The sequence below is a fragment of the Protopterus annectens genome, chromosome 2.part0 (assembly GCF_019279795.1).
Source record: "Protopterus annectens isolate FY-2018-M chromosome 2.part0, PAN1.0, whole genome shotgun sequence".
Lineage (NCBI taxonomy): Eukaryota > Metazoa > Chordata > Ceratodontiformes > Protopteridae > Protopterus > Protopterus annectens.
The window spans coordinates 1,977,418,509-1,977,439,511 of record NC_056728.1 but is presented as its reverse complement, the minus strand read 5'-3'; the positions used below and the strand labels follow the sequence as shown (position 1 = coordinate 1,977,439,511).

The window sequence follows — 21,003 nt, the reverse complement described above, 5'->3', positions numbered from 1 at the left end:
AGAGGGCTGTCCTTGCCTACTCCTCCTTGAGCTCATTCCATGAGGTCTATGGCTGTATCCTCTGCTTTTTTTCAAGATCTTCCATGGATGACATTTGTGCAGCTGCCTCTTGGTCCAGTACTCATAGCTTTATTGCTCATTACAAACTGGACTTGGTTTCTAGGAACAGAGCTGATTTTTGTTTCACAGCACTCAGAAATATCCTTTCATGAGGACCATCCAAGGTTTATCTAGCTGGGGTTCTTTCCCATCAGTTAAGACATGAATGAAAATGACAGCATCAGTTAAAAAAGTTAGGTACTCATCATAATGTTGCATCTGCATTGCCCATTTTAATTCTTCCTCAACTTCCCACCATCCTAACCCCCTCCCCTTTGCTTATGGAGAGACCTAAAGGTATCACTTTGGAAACTGTTGTTCCTTCTTGAGCTACAGCTTTTTTCTTATTCTTTACATTTCTGAGTTCTCTTAAGGTATTATCCATTGACTTCTGTGACCAGCAAACTCGATCTGAGATATGTTAGGTTGGTGGGGCTTTATGGGTAAAGGGAGAAGCTCGAGAATTTGGATGCGAGGATCTGGAAGAAGCAGCCGAGTTGGATCCAAAAACCCATCAGTTGAGGAAGAAAAAAAATGGACAACCCAGATGTAACCTTAATGGTGAGTACATAACGTTTTGTTTTTTTATGATTGACACTTCTTGAAGAGCCACTGCTATGGTGCATATGTCAAATTATTATATTTTTGTGCCTTAACATAGATTTATATATCTGTGTATACACCTGTGCATGCACCTGATTACAGAGATCAGGTTTTGCAATAATGAGAATGAACATAAATTATGTCTGTCTTAAAGGCAGCATTCTAAAATTTGATTTCCAGAGGACCCAAGACTTTCACTATTTTTTGTGTATAAAAGTGAAATGTAACTAATGGTAATTACAAGGAATACTTAAAATTTGTAATGTTATAAGAGCTATTTTATACTTCAGATTCAGATGCTTTAAATGTGATGCAGTGACTATCTAAGTTAGAAAAGAATGAAAGCCAAGCACTGCTAACTTTAACTTGATCCTTTTGTTTCTAAGGTTTGCAATAATAAAGGGAACTGTCACTGTGATGATGGATGGGCCCCACCCAGCTGTTTGACAGTCGGGACAGGAGGAAGCATCGATAGTGGTTCACCTGAGTCTGGTGAGTAACATTTAAACAAAACAAGTATCTGTCATTGCCAGTTGTTTGTTTCTGCTGGGACAGAACTGTAGTAATAGCAGATCTGAGATAAAGAGGCCTATCCTCATCAGCAGTCAGGAGTAAAGTCACCATTCGTTAGTCTGTGAAAATTGTTTTTGTTCACCAGCTTCTCCACCTTTACCTATAATTTTCTGCCAGCAAGCCTCCTCTCTAAATCTCTTTTGCTACATGTTACTATATGAATTTCATGGGGGGGGTTGTTTGCTTTTTTTTTTTTTTTTTTGATATAGCATATAGCTATAACATATAGCTTGTACTGTTCCACCCTTCTTGATTTTCAGGTCTCTACATTCCAGTTTTCTACAATTTTCTCTGATGTTGACGTACGAAAAATATTTATTCCTGCTAGGCCTTCGTTTTCCCAACCATACTGGTATACCTCTCAAATATCCCCAGTTTTACAGAATGTCCTTGATCCTCATATTTTTGCAGTGGTCTGTGTATAACTTGTGGTGCTCTGTTAAATCCCTGAGGATTATTGTTTCTGAGTAATGCTAGACAAAGAGTTTCAAATTTCTTGCTTTTCAGAAAAATGCATTTGATACAAAACCTGTTATCCTGTAAACTTTTAAATGAATTAAAGTAATATTTAAACGTCGTCCCTGATTTTGGAAGTTTGTCTCTCTGACACTGCCTTCTCAGCTATCTGGATTTTTGTAAATAATTCTATGTAATTTGTGAATATTTATATGATATATACAGAACTATATGTTATGTGTATATTAAACTACTGGTACAGAAGTGTGGGTTGAACAGGGTTTGTACAGTAATGAGATCAAAGTATGTGTCCACAGTGTACCCTGCTGGAAAAGAACATATATGTATATAAACTATATATATCTGTGCAAATGTACGTTTAATAATAGATGCTGTTACATACAGAGTTAACTTGCAAAACTACAAGAAAATAAGTTGAAATTAAAGTGTTTTACGATTGTGTTATCTCTCAGTTTCAGTTCAATAGCAGACACAATGTCTAGAGCTAGACGTTTTTGTATTGTCTTAAAACAGAAATAATTAGTAGGTTTCAAATGTAAAACTGTTTTATTGTTTTACGACTCTCATGTTCTATAAACTTCTGAGAGCTATGCACTTCTCACACAGAGATGTTAAAATTCTGTTAGTGTCTGTTTAGCCTGGGAGCTGAATTCAGGTGACAAAGAGTGATGTCATCCAAGCTAACCCAGCAGTAATGTTTTTTATTAATTTAAAAACTCTCTCAGAGTGAGACTGGGAATTTTGTATCTTGTCTTGGACCTTGAAACATCCGCTCAGCCCTTCTGACTGCGTATTGTCTGTAAGTAAGACTTAGGGCATAGTATCTCTCTTAGATGTAGATAGGAATATAGTAAATATTAGCTTAGATGCTTTCTGTATTTATCTGAGACTGTTATTTTAAAATATTTCTTGTGATTTTGAACTCTGAAGTAACTGTATTTGTTTGTTGAGTATTGTTTTGTTTTTTTATTATTTAGTATTGAATATATTTAAACTTATCATGTTAAGTTGTCAATCTCACCTTCATTCTTGCTTGATGGGTTCGGAGCCGATCCCTCGGCTCCGACTCGGCACTTGCTTTAGCTCGAGAACTCCTTTTACCAGCTCGAGGCAGCCCCATATCCCATGATGCAAGGCAGGAAGTACCCAGATCTCGTTTGCCGCTTGGGAGGTCTTCTCTTTACCAGCTCCTGGTAAGTAATTCACATTTGTGACATTTAAGCCCCTTTTTAGTTAAAAACTATTTGTTTTGATAGTTTAACTTTAAATTTAACTTTTCTGACAGAAATCCCTGTCTCTTTTAATTTTTTTAGTCAGTTAATTCCCTATCCCATCCCCCCCCTGTTAGGGTGTGTGTGTTGGTATTTTTACTAAATACCTTTTGGTATTAGTTTAATTTAATTGGACTGGTGTGTGTGTGTTTTGTTAGGCACCATGTCTAAAGAGAGGGTTTCAGGTTTTAAGAAGTGTGACTCGTGCTGTCAGAAGATGTCTCTGACAGACGGTCACACTTCTTGCCTGTACTGTTTAGGCCCTCTTCACCTGCAGGACTCCTGTGCTATTTGTCACTCCTTCAGCCAGAGAGTCCTGCAGGAGAGAAGGAATAAGTTGATTCTCAGGGGTCTTCTTAAGCCGGAGGGCTCTCCGGCTAAGTCGGCCCCACAAAATCAACTAAATCTGCCAAGACCCAGGCTTCTGTTTCTAAGCCTGTGGCCTCGGCTCCAACCGTATAGAGTCGAGATCGCCCGGCTGGAGCCGATTCTGGATCCACTAAGCTTTCGGCCGATGGCTATCGGTGCGAATCTGCTGACCACTGTGGTGTCGGTTCCGACCGGCTCCGACACCCACGCCGCGGGCATCGGTGTCGGCTCCGATCGGCTCCGACACCCATGTGGCACAGGCATCGGTGTCGGCTCGATCGGCTCCGACACCGTTACTTTGTGGCTGTATCGGCTCTGGCTGGAGCCGATACATCGGCGTTCTGCCGGCTCCGAAATCGGTGCCGACAGGATCAGTAATATCGGCTCCGATGACCCATTCCAGGAAGAGGTCGAGGTCTCCTTCCTTGGAGCCGATACTTCGCCGCCTCGCCTCTTCTATCGGAACGGAGCCATCGGAGCCGATCTTCAAGGTCATCCAGGTTGTCAGACCATGACCTAGAGAGAGTGGTCAGTAGATTGCTCAAGTCACAGGTACTGGCCCAAATGCTACACAGTCCGTCTCAGCAGACAACTGTTGGTCCACACCCGTTACAGTTCCTCCTTCAACTCTACCCCAGAGCTTGGAGTTGGAGTCTTCGGGCATGGTTACTGCTACGGCTGGAGGACGGATACCCCTTCTGTTCCTTCAGCCCCTACTCTTATTTCCTCTTCCTTAGAGGGATTCGGTGGTCGGGCTTCCATGGTCTCCTCCGAGGGGAGAGTGGCATCGGACCCTTGTCCGAACCCGCTCTTCCCCTTGGAGCCTCGGCCTTGGTGGGCTCGGCCCCGACACCTGCCGCGACAGCTTCCCCTCCGGTGGCCCCTGAGGTTCCTAGCTCTTGAGCGGGTCTCTCGGACCTGCCTGGGAGGGAGCATTCGAGGTGATGAAGAGTGTACTGGCCACTGGTATCAGTCAGCAGTCTCTTCCCGTAGCTCCTCCCTCTATTGTACCTGTTGACATCTCTGCCACTTCTCTTGCTACAGGACCCAGAGATCCTCCGCCTCAGGTTTCCCCATTGGGAATTTCCCCCTCTTCCGAGGATTCTCCTGATGTTTCGGGAGATCCTCCTAGGAAGAGGACTTGTAAGAGGAAGCATGTAGACTCCCCCGAGTCTGTCACTTCGGATACTGACTTTGATGAGTCAGAGGGATCCCTAGATCCCCTCTGAGGATGTCTCCTTCTCAGACATCCTAGAACTTCTGAAACAGAGGGAAACTGGCCCACCAACAATCCCTCTGAGGATGAGTCAGTATACCTAGAGGCGTTTGGATCTCGGCCCTCCACCTCCTGGGTGTCTCCGCCTTTCGACCCCCTTATGCAGGTTATAGCACGAAAGGCGTGGACAGCTCCTGACTCTGTAGAGCCAGTCCCTAGGAGGCCTTCTAAATTTATAACTGCCCCTAGTGACAAACAATTCCTTACCAAGGGTGTCCCGCTGATGCCATGGTGGTGGCTGCGGCCACCAAAAGGAACTTGCAGATCCTTCCGTGCCCGTCCATCCTCCTAATAAGGACTCTAGGACCATGGATAGGTATGCAAGCGGATGTTTTCCTCAGCGACCTTTGCTATGCGTTCACTGAATGATCTTTGTCATTTCACCAGACTCCAGAGATATCCTGAAGGAGCTGGGAGAAGTAGTTCAGGATCCTACAGCTGCAGGGGCCCAAGAAAAGATTGCTTCGCAGCTAGGAACCCTCAATTCCATTGCTAACTCCTCCATGCGGCTAATATCTTATGCTGCTGATGGAGCAGTAGAGCAGGCACAGGTGTGGCTCTTAGACGCCAAGCCTGGATGCGGCTATGTGATTTTGCGGATCCCTTTAAGGCGTCCTTCACAAATTCTCCCTTTGATGGGTCAGCTTTGTTTGGCCCTCAGGTGAAGGAAACCTTGACCAGGTGTGAGCAGGACGGCAAGACTCTTTCTGCTGTTGGAGTCCGTTTTTCCACCCCTTCTAGACCTTATCCCAAAGGACAGAAGGGTGGGAAGATGTGGTTCCGTAAATCTCAAGGAGTCACGCCGGATTCACGTGGTCAGTTTACCCCTAGAGGCAGAGGGGTAACAACAACAGACGCTCTAGAGGCAGAGGGGGTCCGAAGAATCAGGGCAACAGGGAGTCTCTTCCTGAGAAGCCCTTTCAGCATCCCTGAGGTGTTGCCCGGCTGTCCCTCCTTGGAGGCAGTCGGGAAGATTATCACTGTACCCAGAAGCCTGGCATTCCCTCACTCAAGACAGATGGGTACAGTCGATCATATCCAAGGGTTACATAATTCCTTTCGAGGAAAGTCCCTTCCCTCAAGTTCCCTTCCAGATGTACCACCGGTCTAAGGGACATTGCAGAGTTAGAGATCGCAAAACTACTGCAAAAAGAGCCATTCAGCCAGTTACAATAGACCATTCAGAGCCGGAATCTACTCAAGGTTCTTTTGGTCCCCAAAAGACGGAGACTGGAGACCAATATTGGATCTCAGCAGACTCAACAAGTCTGTCAGGAAGACAAGATTCCGAATGGTCACTCTTCAGTCAATTCTACCCTTCTTACAGAAGGACAACTGGATGTGCTCAATAGATCTTCAGGATGCGTACTATCACATCAAAATTCACAGACGCTCCAGGAGATTTCTCCGCTTTCGGCTGGGGTCCAGTCATTTCCAGTTCAGAGCCCTGCCCTTTGGTCTCACTACAGCCCCCAGAGTGTTCACCAAATGCATGGCAGTGGTCACGGCTCACCTGAGACGTCAAGGATTCCAGGTGTTTCCGTATCTCGACGACTGGCTCCTGTCAGCCACCACCAGGCATCAGCTTATACAAGCCAGGGATTACACAATAGACCTTTGTTCTCATTTGGGCATCTCAGTCAACTACGAAAAGTCATCCTTATCGCCCTGCCAGTCTATTACCTTTATAGGCGCAAACTTAAACACTGTTCGGATGTCAGCTACCCTTACAGAACAAAGAGTTTCAGACATTCAGACTCATGTCAGGATCATTCTGGCCAGCAAGAAGGTACAGGCCAGAATGGTTCTAAAGGTGTTAGGTCTTATGGCTGCGGCCATCACTCTTCTTCCCCTGGCTCGATTCTACATGTGCCTCCTTCAGTGGATGCTGTTCACACAGTGGTCATACCAGCAACTCCCAATGCGTCACCAGATTCTGGTGACACAAACATGCAAAGAACATCTTGCTTGGTGGATCACATCGTCTCAGGTTCACCAAGGCAGGTGCTTTGTACCTCCGTCCCCGATAGCCACTGTCACCACGGATGCCTCCCTGATCGGGTGGGGGGGTCATTATCAGGGCAGGATGGTTCATGGACGTGGCAACCGTTCGAGTACCATCTGCACATAAATGTCCTGGAGATGAGAGCAGTGCTTTTAACGTTGCAAGCCCTCAACGACTTTCTTCCCGTAGGGACAATTGCAGTCCACACAGACAACATGTCTGTAGTTTGGTATATCAACAAACAGGGCGGAACCAAGTCCTACCCCTTGTGTCGAGAAGCGCTCAGACTATGGCAATGGGCGATCTCCTCTCATCGGTTTCTGGTAGCAACGCATATCCCTGGGAAAACCAACATTATAGCGGACAGATTGAGCAGAGCTATTCTCATGCCTCACGAGTGGTCTCTCAAGCAATCCATAGCGGAAGAGATTTTTCTGGAATGGGGTCGTCCATGTTGCGATCTTTTGCTACTCCCCAAAACAGCAAATGTCCAGACTTCTTCAGCCTCTTCCTCTATCAGGCCATCCCCAGAGACGCTCTGACCCAGGATTGGCCCCAGGGACTTCTTTATGCCTTCCCTCCTTTTCCTCTGATCCCTCAGGTGATCCAGAAAGCTACCGTTTTGAGAGCCAAATTGATTCTCATTGCCCCTTACTGGCCTCGACAAGTTTGGTTCCCGTTCCTCCATCATTACCTTTTGGTGCAGCCTTGGCATCTGGACCCAGTGCCAGATCTACTGATTCACCAATCCGGTCAGCTGCACCGGTCAATCCCTTCTCTCAACCTCACAGCATGGTTGCTCCACTTCCTTCCTTAGCCAGGCTTCCTTTGATCTCTAACCCAGTTAGAGACATCATAGTAGCTTCACTAAAATCCTCTACCAGGAGGATTTACACAAGCAAATGGAAACGTTTCTCTTATTGGGCTAAGGCCCAAAATATTGATCCTTTTACTGCCCCTGTTCAGGCAGTTCTGGACTTCTTAGCAGAGATTTTCCATGCAGGCTCCTCTTCTTCCACAGTCAGAGTTCAGTTGGCTGCTATTTCTAATTTTCATGTCGGGATAGCAGATCATAATATTATGTCCCATAGGCTCTGCAGGGCCTTTTGAAAGGAATTTTCCTACTAAAGCCTCCAATCAGGAATCCTCCTCCTCAGTGGGATTTAAATTTAGTGCTGACATCCTTGATTCTTCCCCTTCGAGCCAGCTGTTTCTTGTTCCCTGAAATATCTTTCTTGGAAAACTTTATTCCTAGTGGCTATTACATCTGCCAGGAGGGTGTCTGAACTTCATGCTCTTTCGGTTCGACCCCTATTTGATTTTTCACAAAGACAGAGTATCTTTGAGAACTAATCCATCCTTTTACCTAAGGTCGCTTGAAAAACAATCTGAATCAATCTATTGATCTCCTGTATTTTTCCTAACTATTCAGATAGAGCTGAACAAAAGCTACATTATCTTGACGTCCACCGTCAGCTTAGATATTATTTGGACAGAACAAAAAATTTAGAAAATCTGATCAACTTTTTGTTTCCTATGCGGATAATAAAAAGGCCTTCCTGTTTCTAAAGTGACTTTGTCCAGATGGCTTTCTTCGGTCATCACTGAAATTTATACGATCAGGGGAAAACAGCTGTGCTCAAAACCTAAAGCACATTCAACTAGGAGTTTAGCTACTTCTACAGCTTTTCAAGCTAGACTGCCTTTAGACACTATTTGTGCAGCGGCCACTTGGGCCACTCCTCACACTTTTGTTTCCCATTACAAATTGGACTTGGCCTCCAGGGACAGAGCCAGTTTTGGCTCTACAGTCCTCAAGAGTTTGTTCCATTGAGCCACCCAGGATAGAGGTGCTAGGGACGCGGTCCCATCAAGCAAGAATGAAGGCGAGATTGACAACTTAACATTAAGAAGTTATGTACCTACCATAACGTTCCATGTTAGTTGTCTTCTCTCGCTTCTTTCTTGCGACCCTCCCTCCTTCCCCTGGCCTGGACAGACCTTGTATAAGAAACTATAATGCTAAAGACCTTTCAGACCTGGTCCTTTTTCCATTTGTAAGTTTCTTCTTCCTTTGGGAAGTATTGTTTATGCTTGGTGCTATTGCCCTTTTGTCAACAAACGAGATCTGGGTACTTCCTGCCTTGCATCATGGGATATGGGGCTGCCTCGAGCTGGTAAAAGGAGTTCTCGAGCTAAAGCAAGTGCCGAGTCGGAGCCGAGGGATCGGCTCCGAACCCATCAAGCAAGAAAGAAGGCGAGAGAAGACAACTAACATGGAACGTTATGGTAGGTACATAACTTCTTATTTGTGGCTGATATTTGTGAGACATATTTAAGTTCTTAGAGCACTTGCAAATGTATTTGGTGACACTGTACAGGCCACTCATAAATAGCCTTGCAAGTCTTGGTCAAGACTACCATTTGGAGTAATACTAACATTACACAGTAGGATTAGACACCCTTTGTAAGGGCCTTATAGTAGCTGATGAGCAAGGGTGGCTGGTGGTAGCTGGTACTACCATATAGTCTGGGCAGAAGGAGGCATAGCTAGTAAACCTGTACCAGCCTTTCCCAGGTGTGTGTACGTGTGTGTGTGTGTGTGTGTGTGTGTGTGTGTGTGTGTGTGTGTGTGTGTGTGTGTGTGTGTGTGTGTGTGTGTCTGTGTCTGTTTGTATATCAATCAAATCTCAAAGCGTGTCTGTGCCAGCTACTTGGGCAAGGACACAAAGCACTGGTTCGACAGAGAGGATGCTGGAGGTCTTACCTTGACCACTCAGCTGAGATCTTAACCCTATAGCTGTGCCAGTGAGGAGTCTTATTGGGGATCTGGAGAAAGAGTGAGAAACCAGCCCCAGACTGACTGTGATCTCTGTGTGCTCTTAAGGGAAATTGTACTTTACTGTGTGCGTACTTGTCATCCTCCCATTTTGTACATCCCCCATTGTTACCAGTGGTGAAAACTGAGGCTGCTTGATTGACAGTGATGACTTAGCCACCTCACATATTAATTGTCTTGTAGTGGTGTGGGTATTGAATTCCTGTAGCCTGTGTACATTGGTCAATGAAGGTATTCATATTCTCAATCAACCATGCAGTGAACATTCAGAGTTCATAACACAATTGTTTTATTTTTTTTTAGCTTAGTTAGTCAGGGAGAGCAGCTAAGCATGTCAGCAGAGGAGTATGACAAGCTTATAAGGAGCCAGTTGGCTGAAATGTGCCAGGCTAAAGGACTGGTGCTTGCCAACCTGACTAAAGCAGACATGATTGCAGTTTTAGTCCCAGCTGCATCACAGAATGCCAAACAGGAGGGCAATCAGACTGGCCATGGAGATGTACAACTCTCAGAAAATGGACAGCTCAACCTTTCCACAGAGGACTTAAAAATATGTCTGGAGTTAAGGAGACTTGAGCTGGAGGCCAAACATTTGGAAATAGAAGCAGCAGATAAACTGAGATGTCTTGAGGATGAGGAAAATAGAAACAGTGAAGGCTAGAGGCTGAGAAGAAGAAGAGGCAGAGGCAACATGAAAAGGAGATGCTGACTCTTTGCCAGAGTCATGGAGGTAATGTGTTAGGGAGTAACTGAACCTCAGAAGCAGCAAAGGTCTGTAACTTTCTTCCACAATTTACAGAGGGGGATAATTTTGATAGTTTTATTCATATGTTTGAGAGGGTATGTAAACAGTATAATGTTGACCAAGGGCTCTGGTTACGGCTCATGACCCCCTTACTCCATGGTAAAGCTGTAACTGTTATTTATAAACTGTCTGACACTGATTGTTTACATTATAATATTTAAAACTGTTTGCTAGAATGTTTTAAGTTAACACCTGAAGCTTATAGGAACATTTTTCATGACGCAAGGCAGATGAAAGTGTGTGTGAATATATTGCTGAACTAAACACTTATTTTCACAGGTGGATGAGTGGATGTCAGGTCACCACTTTTGAAGGGCTGACAGACATTTTGGTGAGGGAACAAGCCCTTAGCACTTCACCTGAGGACATGAGAATCTGGTTAGCTGATAGATAATGCAATACTGCAGATGAGTTGGGGAAGAAGAGAGACCTATACCTAGCAAGCAGGGCATCACTGCACAGAAAAGGGACACCCAGTGCTGCTCATGGGTCTAATAGAACCCATGGAGAGCAGCTCAGACTGCCCTAACAGAGTCTACCAGTAGCAGGGGAAGCCACTAGTCCAGCTACATGTCCAGGACCAAGGATTAAATCTTTTAAATGCAACCAGTGGGGCCATGTGGCATATAAATGTCTTCTAGCCATAGCCCGTGATATTCTCCCTTTTCAGGTCATATGGGCATAAAACGTAAAAAGAGACATATTATTCAAAACTTCTATTGGTCTGGGATTTCCAGAGATGTAACAGGATACTGCAGGACCTGTAAGCAGTGCCAAAAGGTAAGCAAGGTGGGAGACAAGGTTAAAGCACCTTTGATGCCTTTGCCTTTGATTGAGGAGCCATTTCAGAGGGTAGCTATGGATATTGTGGGACCTCTGGGTACCCGGAATTTCACAAGGAAAAAGTATATCCTATTGGTAGTATATTATGCTACCAGATACCCTGAAGCAGTGGTTCTGTCTTCCATTGGGACAGAAAAAATGGCAAATGCTTTGTTAGAGATTTTCAGTAGGGTAGGTTTCCCAATAGAAATACTGACTGTCAGATGTGCCAATTTCATGTCAGACCTGCTGGCTTGTCTGTAGACTTACTGTGGGGTGAAGCACCTAAAGGCCACCCCCTACCATCCCCAGACTGATGGTCTTGTTGAGAGGTTAAACACTACACTCTTGTCCATGCCGCAGCAATTTACAGACCAGTTCAAGCGGGACTGGGACAAATATTTGCTCTGTGTGTTTGGTTACAGAGACATTCCCCAGAAATCCACAGGTTTTTCACCCTTTGAGTTGTTGTATGGGCATAGAGTGAGGGACTTCTAGATTTGATTTGAGATGAGTGGGAGTGTGAATGTGAATCCCACAAGGAGTCTCTTGTGGCATATGTCCTAAACCTCAGGACAAGGCTCAGGGAACTCATGAGCTTGGCCAAGGAGAACCTGGCAGAAGCCTTACAGCAGAAAAAGGTCTGGTATGACAGAAATGCTTGAGCTAGAGAGTATGCTGTGGGACAGCAGGTAATGGTTCTCACTCCTGTCAGACACAACATGTTGCAGGCAGCCTGGAAGGGACCCTATAAGGCAGTAAGGAAGGTCAGTAGTGTTAACTACATGGTAGAACTGCTAGGCAGGAGGCAGGGGCACTAACTGTATCATGTTAACACAATGAAACTTTGCTGTGATAGGGAGGCTTTCATGCTGAGTATTTGCAGTGGATGGCAGGCGGAGTCTGTGGGGGATCTGGTGAATGATTTCCTCAGTGAGGCTCAGACTGACACCTCCGTGGAAGGAGTAGCAATGTCCCAGCAGCTATCTCCTATCCAGGTTCAAGAAAATCAAACAGTGTTACAGGAGTTTGGAGACATGTTCACTAGGAAACCAGGGTGCACCCACGTGGTGCAGCACCATGTGGATACAGGACCCCAAAGGCATATTACACAGGCCCCTTATAGGGTGCCTGAGAGAGTCAAACAGAACCTGAGGGAGAAGATACTGGAAATGTTGGACCTAGGGATAATTCAGGAGTCCAGCAGTCCCTGGCCCTCCCCAGTGGTGCTGGTACCAAAGAAGGATGGCAACACCAGGTTCTATGAGGACTACAGAAAATTAAACAGCCACATAGATTCAGATGCTTACTCATGCCGAGGACGCATGAAGCCCTAGAGTAACTTGGTGGGGCTAAGTATCTTACCACTATTGATCTTACCAAGGGTTATTGGCAGGTGCCCTTGACTCCCAGTGCTAGAGAGAGGTCAGCCTTTGTCACTCTTTTTGCTTGTATGAGTTCACGAAGATGCTCTTTGGGATAAAAAATGCCCCAGTGACTTTACAGAGGATGGTAGATCATATCCTAGCAGGAGCAGGAGATTTTGCCCTTGCTTACCTAGATGATATTGCCATCTGCAGCCGTTCCTGGCAAGAGCACCTTCAGCATGTCAGGGAGGCAGTGGGCAGACTGCAGAGAACAGGGTTGACCGTTAAGCCAAGCAAATGTCAGGTGGGTATGGCAGAGGTCTCCTAACTGGGACATAGAGTGTGGAGTGGTAAGATCAGGCCAGAACTTGCCAAAGTGGAAGCCATTCAGGCATTGCCTGCAACTGTTACCAAAAAGCAGGTGAGGGCATTCTTAGGGACAGCAGGGTACTGCAGGAAGTTCATCCCAAGTTATAGTACCATAGCTGCTCCCCTCACAAACCTGACAAGCACAAACAGGCCAGATAAGTTAGTGTGGAGGCCATCATGTCAGCAGGCATTCCAGAAGCTTAAAGGAGCTTTTGAAGGACCCTCTGTATTAGCCAGTCCAGATTACAGCAAAGAATTTGTTGTGCAGGTGGATGCTTCAAACCATGGGGTGGGGGGCTGTACTTAGCCAAGTTTCCTCAGAGGGAGAAGAGCACCCAGTGGTATATCTCAGTTGTAGGCTCCAACCCAAGGAGGAATGCTATGCAGCTGTAGAAAAGGAATGCCTAACCATAGTGTGTGCACTGAAGAAACTTCTGCCTTATCTGTAAGGAAGGAAATTCACTGTAGTTCCAGACCGCAATCCCTTAACATGGCTACATCGAGCCAGCCACTAAAATGTCAAGTTACTAAGGTGGAGCCTAGGCTTTTAAGCATATGATATGACAGTGCAGCACCACAGTGGGGTTAGCAATGCCAATGCAGATGGGCTCTCATGACAGGGAATGGGGTTAGGTATTTGCAGACAGGCTCAACCCTCTCAGACAATATTTCTCAAGGGTCACTTGAAAAAGTAGCTTGACTTTTCGGGGAGTGGGATTTTGACACTGCCAGCCCAGGTATTTGGAATTTTGTAAATAATTCTATGTCATATTTGAATATCGATATGATTTATACAGAATTTTATGTTACGTGTATATTAAACTACTGGTGCAGAAGTGTGTGTTGAACAAGTTTCATACAGTACTGAGCTTCAAGGATGTGTCCACAGTGTACCCTACTGGAAAAGAACAGAACTGTATATAAACTATATACCTGTGCAAATGTATGATCTGATGTTAATCTTCTTTCCATTCATCACTGATGGGTTCAGTTCCAAGCCCTCAGAACCGAGTCAGCCTACTACCAAGCTCGTGCTAGCCAAAAACTCTCGAGCTAGGCTTCTATCCAGAAAGCCCTTCTCCCTGTTGCCCCTGATCTCTTTTGCCACGTAGCTGTAAAGCCGTGTTTCAGCCGAGCTGTCAGCTAAGTGGAAACTGTTTTGATATTTTGTGGGGGAAAATTTATTGATATTTCTTCCTTTAGTGACAGATTAGTCTTTCTAGTGGTTTTTTTTCCACATTTAGACCTTGATCCTTTCTTCCTTGCTCTACCCATTGGTAAACTTTCATGTACCATTGTTGGTACGGCCTTCTCTCCTTACCCTTGTGGTATTCCTTCAATACCATAGCTGGTATTTCTATTTTCTTTCCTAACCTGTTAGTGTTTTTTCAGTTGGACGTTTATATATATATATATATATATATATATATATATATATATATATATATATAAACTGCGTGGTTTTTGAACTATGTTTGACCTCTAGTACAGACTTGTTACTTTTTGTCTGTAAAGTGTTTGCCGGTGATGTCTCTCTGTCAAGATGTCAGATAAGAAAGGCACTTCAGGGTTTAAGCATTCTACTTCACGTAATGAGAAGTTAACTAATAGTGATATTCACAATGATTGTGTATATAGTTTCAATCAACCTACTCTGAATGAGCGCAAGAATAAACTGATACTGAAAGGGTTACTTAAGTGTCCTGTTTCAAAAGCCATTTCTGCGACGGAGGTCTCAACCCCTCCTACAGAAGACAAAAAGAGGTCCCACTCAAGTAAGAATTAGGGCATAGTATCTCTCTTAGACATAGATAGGAATATAGTAAAGATTAGTTTAGATGTTTTCTGTATTTATTTGACACTGTCCTGCAATGTTGTTTTAAAATACTTCCTGTGATTTTGAACTCTGAAGAAACTGTGTTTGTTTATTGAGTATTGTTTTGCTATTTTATTATTTATTATTAAATATATTTAAACCTATCTTTGTGGCTGATATTTATGAGACATATTTAAGCTCTTAGAGTACTTCTATATGTATTTGGTGACACTGTACAGGCCACTCCTAAAATAGCCTTGCAAGTGTTCGTCAAAACTACCATTTGGATTATTAGTAACATTACACAGTAGGATTGGACACCCTTTGTAAGGGCCTTATAGTAGCTGATAAGTAAGGGTGGCTGGTGGCAGCTGATACTACCTTATAGTCTGGGCAGAAGGGGATATAGCTATTAAACCTGTGCCAGCCTTTCTCAGGTGTGTGTGTGTGTGTGTGTGTGTGTGTGTGTGTGTGTGTGTGTGTGTGTGTACTTGTATATCAATCAAATCTCAAAGTATGTGTGTGTCAGCTACTTCAGCAAGGACATGAAGCAGTGGTTGGACAGAGTGGGTGCTGGAGGTCTTAGCTTGGCCACTCAGCTGAGATCTTAACCCTATAGCTGTGCCAGTGGGGAGTCTTATTGGGGATCTGGAGAAAGAGGGAGAAACCAGCCCCAGACCGACTGTGATCTCTGTGTGCTTTTAATGGAAATTGCACTTTACTGTGTGTATGTGTCATCCTCCCATTGTGTACATCTCCCACTTTTGCCAGTAGTGAGGATCGAGGCTCCTTGATTACTGGGCCAGTGCAGGGGCATCACAGTCTCCACATTATTTTTAGATTTGTCCCTGATTACAGAATAAAAGACTTTGAAAGCTATAATGTTAAGTTGTCTATCTCGCCTTCATTCTTGCTGGATGGGTTCGGAGCCGACCTCGGCTCCGACTCGGCCACTCTAAAGCTCGAGAGTTGGTTCCACCGGCTCGAGGCTCCCCTTATATCCCACAATGCTAGGCGATAGTTACCTCAGATCTCGTTTGCCGCTACAGCTTCGAGGTTGGTTGTTCTACCGGTTCCTGGTGAGTTTAAGCTTTTTCTATTAAAAGTTACTCTGTTTCCCCCTTTTTTTAGTTTAATTATTGTCAAATTAGTGTAGTTCATTGAACTTTATCCCCGACCTAATTTTTTCCCGTTTTTTCTTTAAAAGAACTTTTAGTTCTTCCCTTGGGCCTTGGGCCTTCCCTTCCCTAGGGAGTGTTTGTGTAGTTTAAGCTACTGTTTATTGTACTTTATTGTACTTTATTTTTTAGTATTTTTACTAAAGTAATTTTTTCTGACAGGGTATAACTGGTGTGTTTGAGTGTGTGTTTGTGTTCACCAGTTAGGCTATGTCTAAAGAAGCAAAGGTCTCCGGATTCAAGAAGTGTGATGCGTGCTGTCAGAAAATGTCTCTGACAGACGCTCACACTTCTTGTGTCTATTGTCTGGGGCCTTTGCACCTGCAGGACTCCTGTGCTGTCTGCCATGGCTTCAGCCCCAGGGTCCTGCAGGAAAGAAAAACAAGCTCATATTGAGAGGCTTGTTGAAGCCTGAGGATTCCCTGTCTGTCTCAACAGGAAGCCCTCCAAGGCATCGAGGTCTTGGCTCCGGCTTCTGAGCCGAGACCTCAGGTTGTTCAACCTTTGCCTTTATCGGCTCCAGCTGGAGCCGATAAGACTCAGTCCACAGTTTCTGTGGCTTCCTCGGCTCCGCGGAGCCGAGGTTATCGAGGTACCGTGTCGGCTCCGACAAGATCTTCGGAGCCGACAACCAGAAAGAGGTCTAGGTCACCTTCTCTTGGCTCCGTTCATTCGGCTCCAGGATCTCCCCTGCTGTCTGAACGGAGCCAAAGGTCTCATTCCTCTAGGTCATCGAGGTTGTCCGATCATGACCTTCAGAGGGTGGTGAGTCGACTACTCAAGTCTGAGGCACTAGCCCAGATGCTTCAGAGCCCGACTCATCAGTCGGTGCCTGTCCCGGTCCATCAACTCCTTCGACTCTTTTGAGCTCGGAGCCGGGTCGTGTCGGAACCGAGACTGTGGTTACCTCGGAGCCGAGACAATTGTCTTCGGCTCCGTCGTCGGCTCCGTTTTCTTCCATGGAGGAATCTCGGCGCCGGACTTCCCTCGTCGGCTCCGAGGGGGTGAGTGGCATCGGACCCTTGTCCGACCCCCCTCTCCCTCTCGGTGCTTCGGGGCTGGTGAGTTCGGCTCCGACATCGGCCTCGGAGCCATCACTGTCGGTGCCGAGGGGGGTCCTTAGCTCCTCGGAGCGGGGACCTCTGGCTCTGCCTGACAGGGGTGCTTTCGAGGTCATGCGGAGTGTGTTAGAGCCTAGCTCTACTCCACAGTCGGCTCCGTCAGCCCCTCCCTCTATGCTGCCTCAGGGTAAGTCGACTCACTCCCTCATCCCTGACCGCAGAGAGCCAACTCCTCAGGAGCTCCCTTTGGGGATTTCATCCTCTTCCGAGGCCTCTCCTGATCTGGCAGAAGAGCCCCCTCGGAAGAGGAAGTGCAAGAGGAAGCACATTGACTCACCTGAGTCTATCACGTCGGACACAGATCTGGATGATTCTGAGGGTTCCCCCGTTCCCCTTCTGAAGATGTCTCATTTGCAGACATTCTGGAGATCCTTAAACAGAGGGGAAATTGGCCAGCCCTCAACCCTTCGGAGGACGAATCTGTGTATCTTGAGGCGTTTGGCTCTCATCCTTCCACCTCCTGGGTGTCCCCCCCCCTTTGACCCCCTCATGCAGGTGGTTGCAAAAAAGGCATGGACGGCTCCTGATTCAGTGGACCCCACTCCCAGGAGACCCTCCAAATTCATCACAGCTCCATCAGACAAGGAATTTTTATCAAAAGGAGTCTCTGTGGATGCTATGGTGGTTGCTGCCGCCACAAAGAAGGAACTGGCTGATCCTTCAGTGCCTGTCCATCCACCTAACAAGGAATCTAGGTCCATGGATAGGTACGGGAAGCGGATGTTCTCCTCAGCGACATTTACTATGCGTTCGCTGAATTACCTGTGCCATTTCACTCGTCTTCAAAGAGACTTGATCAAAGAAGCGAGTGAAATGCTGAAGGACCCTACAGCTGCGGTTTCCAAGAGAAAATGAACACGCAGCTGGCTATCCTAATTCTATTTCCAACTCCTCCATGCCTCCTCTCTTATGCGGCAGATGGAGCGAGCAGAGCCGCAGGAACAGGGTAGCCTTACGTAGGCACGCCTGGATGCGGCTATGCAATTTTGCGGAACCTTTCAAGACGTCTTTCACGAACTCCCCTTTTGATGGATCATCTCTTTTTGGTCCACAAGTGAAAGAAACCCTGACTAGGTGCGAGACTGATGGCAAGACCCTTTCTGCCGGAGTCCGTTTTCTACTCCTTCTAGGCCTTACCCCAAAGGCCAGAAGGGGGGAAAGATGTGGTTCCGTAAACAATCCCAAGGGACTTCGCCTGACGCACAGAGTCGGTTCCCCGCCAGAGGCAGAGGGGGGAACAACAATGGTAGACGTCGCCCTAGAGGCAGAGGGGGTCCGCAGAACCAGGGCAATCGAGAAACGTTCTCCGAGAAGCCCTTTCAGCATCCCTGAGGTGTTGCCCGACTGCCCATCTTCGGAGGCAGTCGGGGGAAGATTGTCACTGTACCCAGAAGCCTGGCTATCCTTGACACAAGACAAATGGGTACAGTCCATCATTTCCGAAGGTTATTCTATTCCCTTTCTTCGTTTCCCAAATCAGTCAAAAAAATCCCTTCCAGATGTTCCACCCGCTCAAAGGGATCTTGCAGCTTTGGAAATTTCAAAACTGCTTGCAAAAAGAGCTATTCAGCCAGTGCCAGCAGACCAACTAGGATCCGGAATCTACTCAAGGTTCTTTTAGTTCCAAAGAAAACAGGGGACTGGAGACCAATTTTGGATCTCAGTATCTTGAACAGATCAGTCAAGAAAACAAGATTTCGGATGGTCACGCTGCAATCCATTCTTCCCTATTGGGAAAAGGAACTGGATGTGCTCTATAGACCTTCAGGACGCGTACTATCACATAAAAATGAACAGACGCTCCAGAAGATTCCTCCGCTTCAGGCTGGGAACCAGTTATTTTCAATTCAGGGCCCTGCCCTTTGGTCTCAGCACTGCCCCGGTGTTTACCAAATGCATGGCAGTGGTAGCTTCTCACCTGAGACGACAAGGATTCCAGGTGTTTCCATATTTGGACGACTGGCTCCTCACAGCTCCCACCAAGCATCTCCTTCTGATGGCCAGAGATTACACTTTTCGCGTCTGTCAAAGACTGGGTATCTCAATAAATTGCGAAAAGTCTGTTTTGTCGCCTTGTCGTACTATTACCTACATAGGCAAAATTAGATACTGTAAACATGTCTGCAACACTAACGAACCAAAGGATATCAGACATTCAAAAATTGGTATCACTACTTCTCAACAACAACAGAGCCAAAGCCAGGTTAGTTCTAAAGGTGTTGGGAATCATGGCAGCGGCCATACCCCTCCTTCCATTGGCCAGATACCACATGCGGATCCTTCAGTGGATGCTCTTTTCTCAATGGTCATACCAGGAACTTCCAATGTCTCACACCATTATGATCACGCAAGCGTGCAAAAAGCATCTCATGTGGTGGATGTCTTCCCCCCAGCTCCTGTCGGGAAGACCATTTGTTCCACCTCCTCCGGTTGCTACTCTGACAACGGATGCCTCCCTGATCGGGTGGGGGGGGCATTATCAGGGCAGGACAGTCCAGGGCACATGGCAAGCAAACGAATGCCACTTGCACATAAATGTTCTGGAGATGAGAGCAGTGCTTTTAGCGTTGCAAGCCCTTCAACACTCTCTTCCCTTGGGAACGATTGCAATCCAGACAGACAATATGTCTGTAGTGTGGTACATCAACAAACAAGGCGGAACCAGATCATACCCCCTGTGTCGAGAAGCACTCAGACTGTGGCAATGGGCGATTTCTTCTCAGCGTTTTCTGATAGCAACGCACATCCCCGGGAAGTCCAATCACATTGCGGACAAGTTGAGCAGAGCTATTCTCATGCCTCACGAGTGGTCTCTGAAAGACTCTGTAGTGAGAGAGATTTTTCTCAAGTGGGGTCAGCCTTGCTGCGATCTTTTGCTACTCCCCAAAATAGCAAGTGCAGAGAATACTTCACTCTATTCCCTTTACCAGGCCAACCCAGCAGGGACGGCTAGTCCAAGTTTGGCCCCGGGACTTCTGTATGCATTTCCTCCTTTCCCACTGATCTCTCAAGTAATACAGAAAGCTATCGCTCAGAAGGCCTCATTGATCCTCATTGCTCCTTACTGGCCTCGACAAGTGTGGTTCCCCTTTCTCGTCGATTTCTTTTGGAGCGACCGTGGAATCTGGACCTAGTTCCAGATCTTTTGATCCATCAGTCGGGTCAGTTTCATCGCTCCCTCCCTCTCTGAACCTCACTGCTTGGTTCCTCCACTTCCAACTGTAGCCAGGCTTCCTCAATTATCTCACTCTGTTAGAGATATTTTGATAGCTTCCATAAATCTTCCACTCGAAAGATTTATTTGAGTAAGTGGAAACGATTTTCATATTGGGCACAAGGAAAGGACGTTGATCCTTTCACCGCTTCCATCCAACTAGTCCTCGATTTTCTTGCTGAACTCTTCCATGCAGGTTCATCTCCATCTACTCTTAAGGTTCAATTGGCAGCTATTTCTAATTTCCATGTGGGTATTTCTGAATCTTCCCTAATGTCCCACAAACTCTGCAAAGCCTTTTTGAAAGGAGTTTTTCTTCTCAGACCTCCTGTAAGAAATCCTCCTTCTCCTTGGGACCTAAATTTAGTTCTTGCTTCTTTGATTCTTTCCCCTTCGAACCTGCAGCTTCATGTTCCTTAAAGTTATTATCATGGAAAACTCTCTTTCTGGTGGCTATCACATCAGCTAGAAGAATTTCAGAACTTCAAGCACTCAGTTGTCGTTCTCCTTACCTTGTGTTCCATAAGGACAGAGTTTCCTTCTGAACTAACCCGTCCTTTTGCCTAAGGTGGTTTCAACATCAAATCTAAACCAATGCATTGACCTCCCTGTCTTTTTCCGGAGTATTCAAATAGGTCTGAACAAAAATTACACTGTCTGGATGTTCATCGTCAATTAAGGTACTACTTGGACAGGTCGAAACAATTCAGAAAATCTGATTAGCTGTTTGTCTCCTATGGAAAGCAGAAAGGGACTTCCAGTTTCAAAGGTATCTTTATCCAGATGGCTAACATCTCTG

General features: G+C 45.9%; 1 long non-coding RNA gene across 1 annotated transcript in view; it reads left to right on the top strand.

The window, feature by feature from the left end:
* The first annotated feature begins 1,093 nt into the window (after positions 1–1,093).
* The window catches only part of LOC122793681, a 913,742-nt gene continuing 893,832 nt past the window's right edge, over positions 1,094–21,003 (top strand). The window contains exon 1 of the long non-coding RNA XR_006363507.1: positions 1,094–1,194. This is a non-coding gene — a long non-coding RNA (uncharacterized LOC122793681). The remainder of the gene's footprint in view (positions 1,195–21,003) is intronic.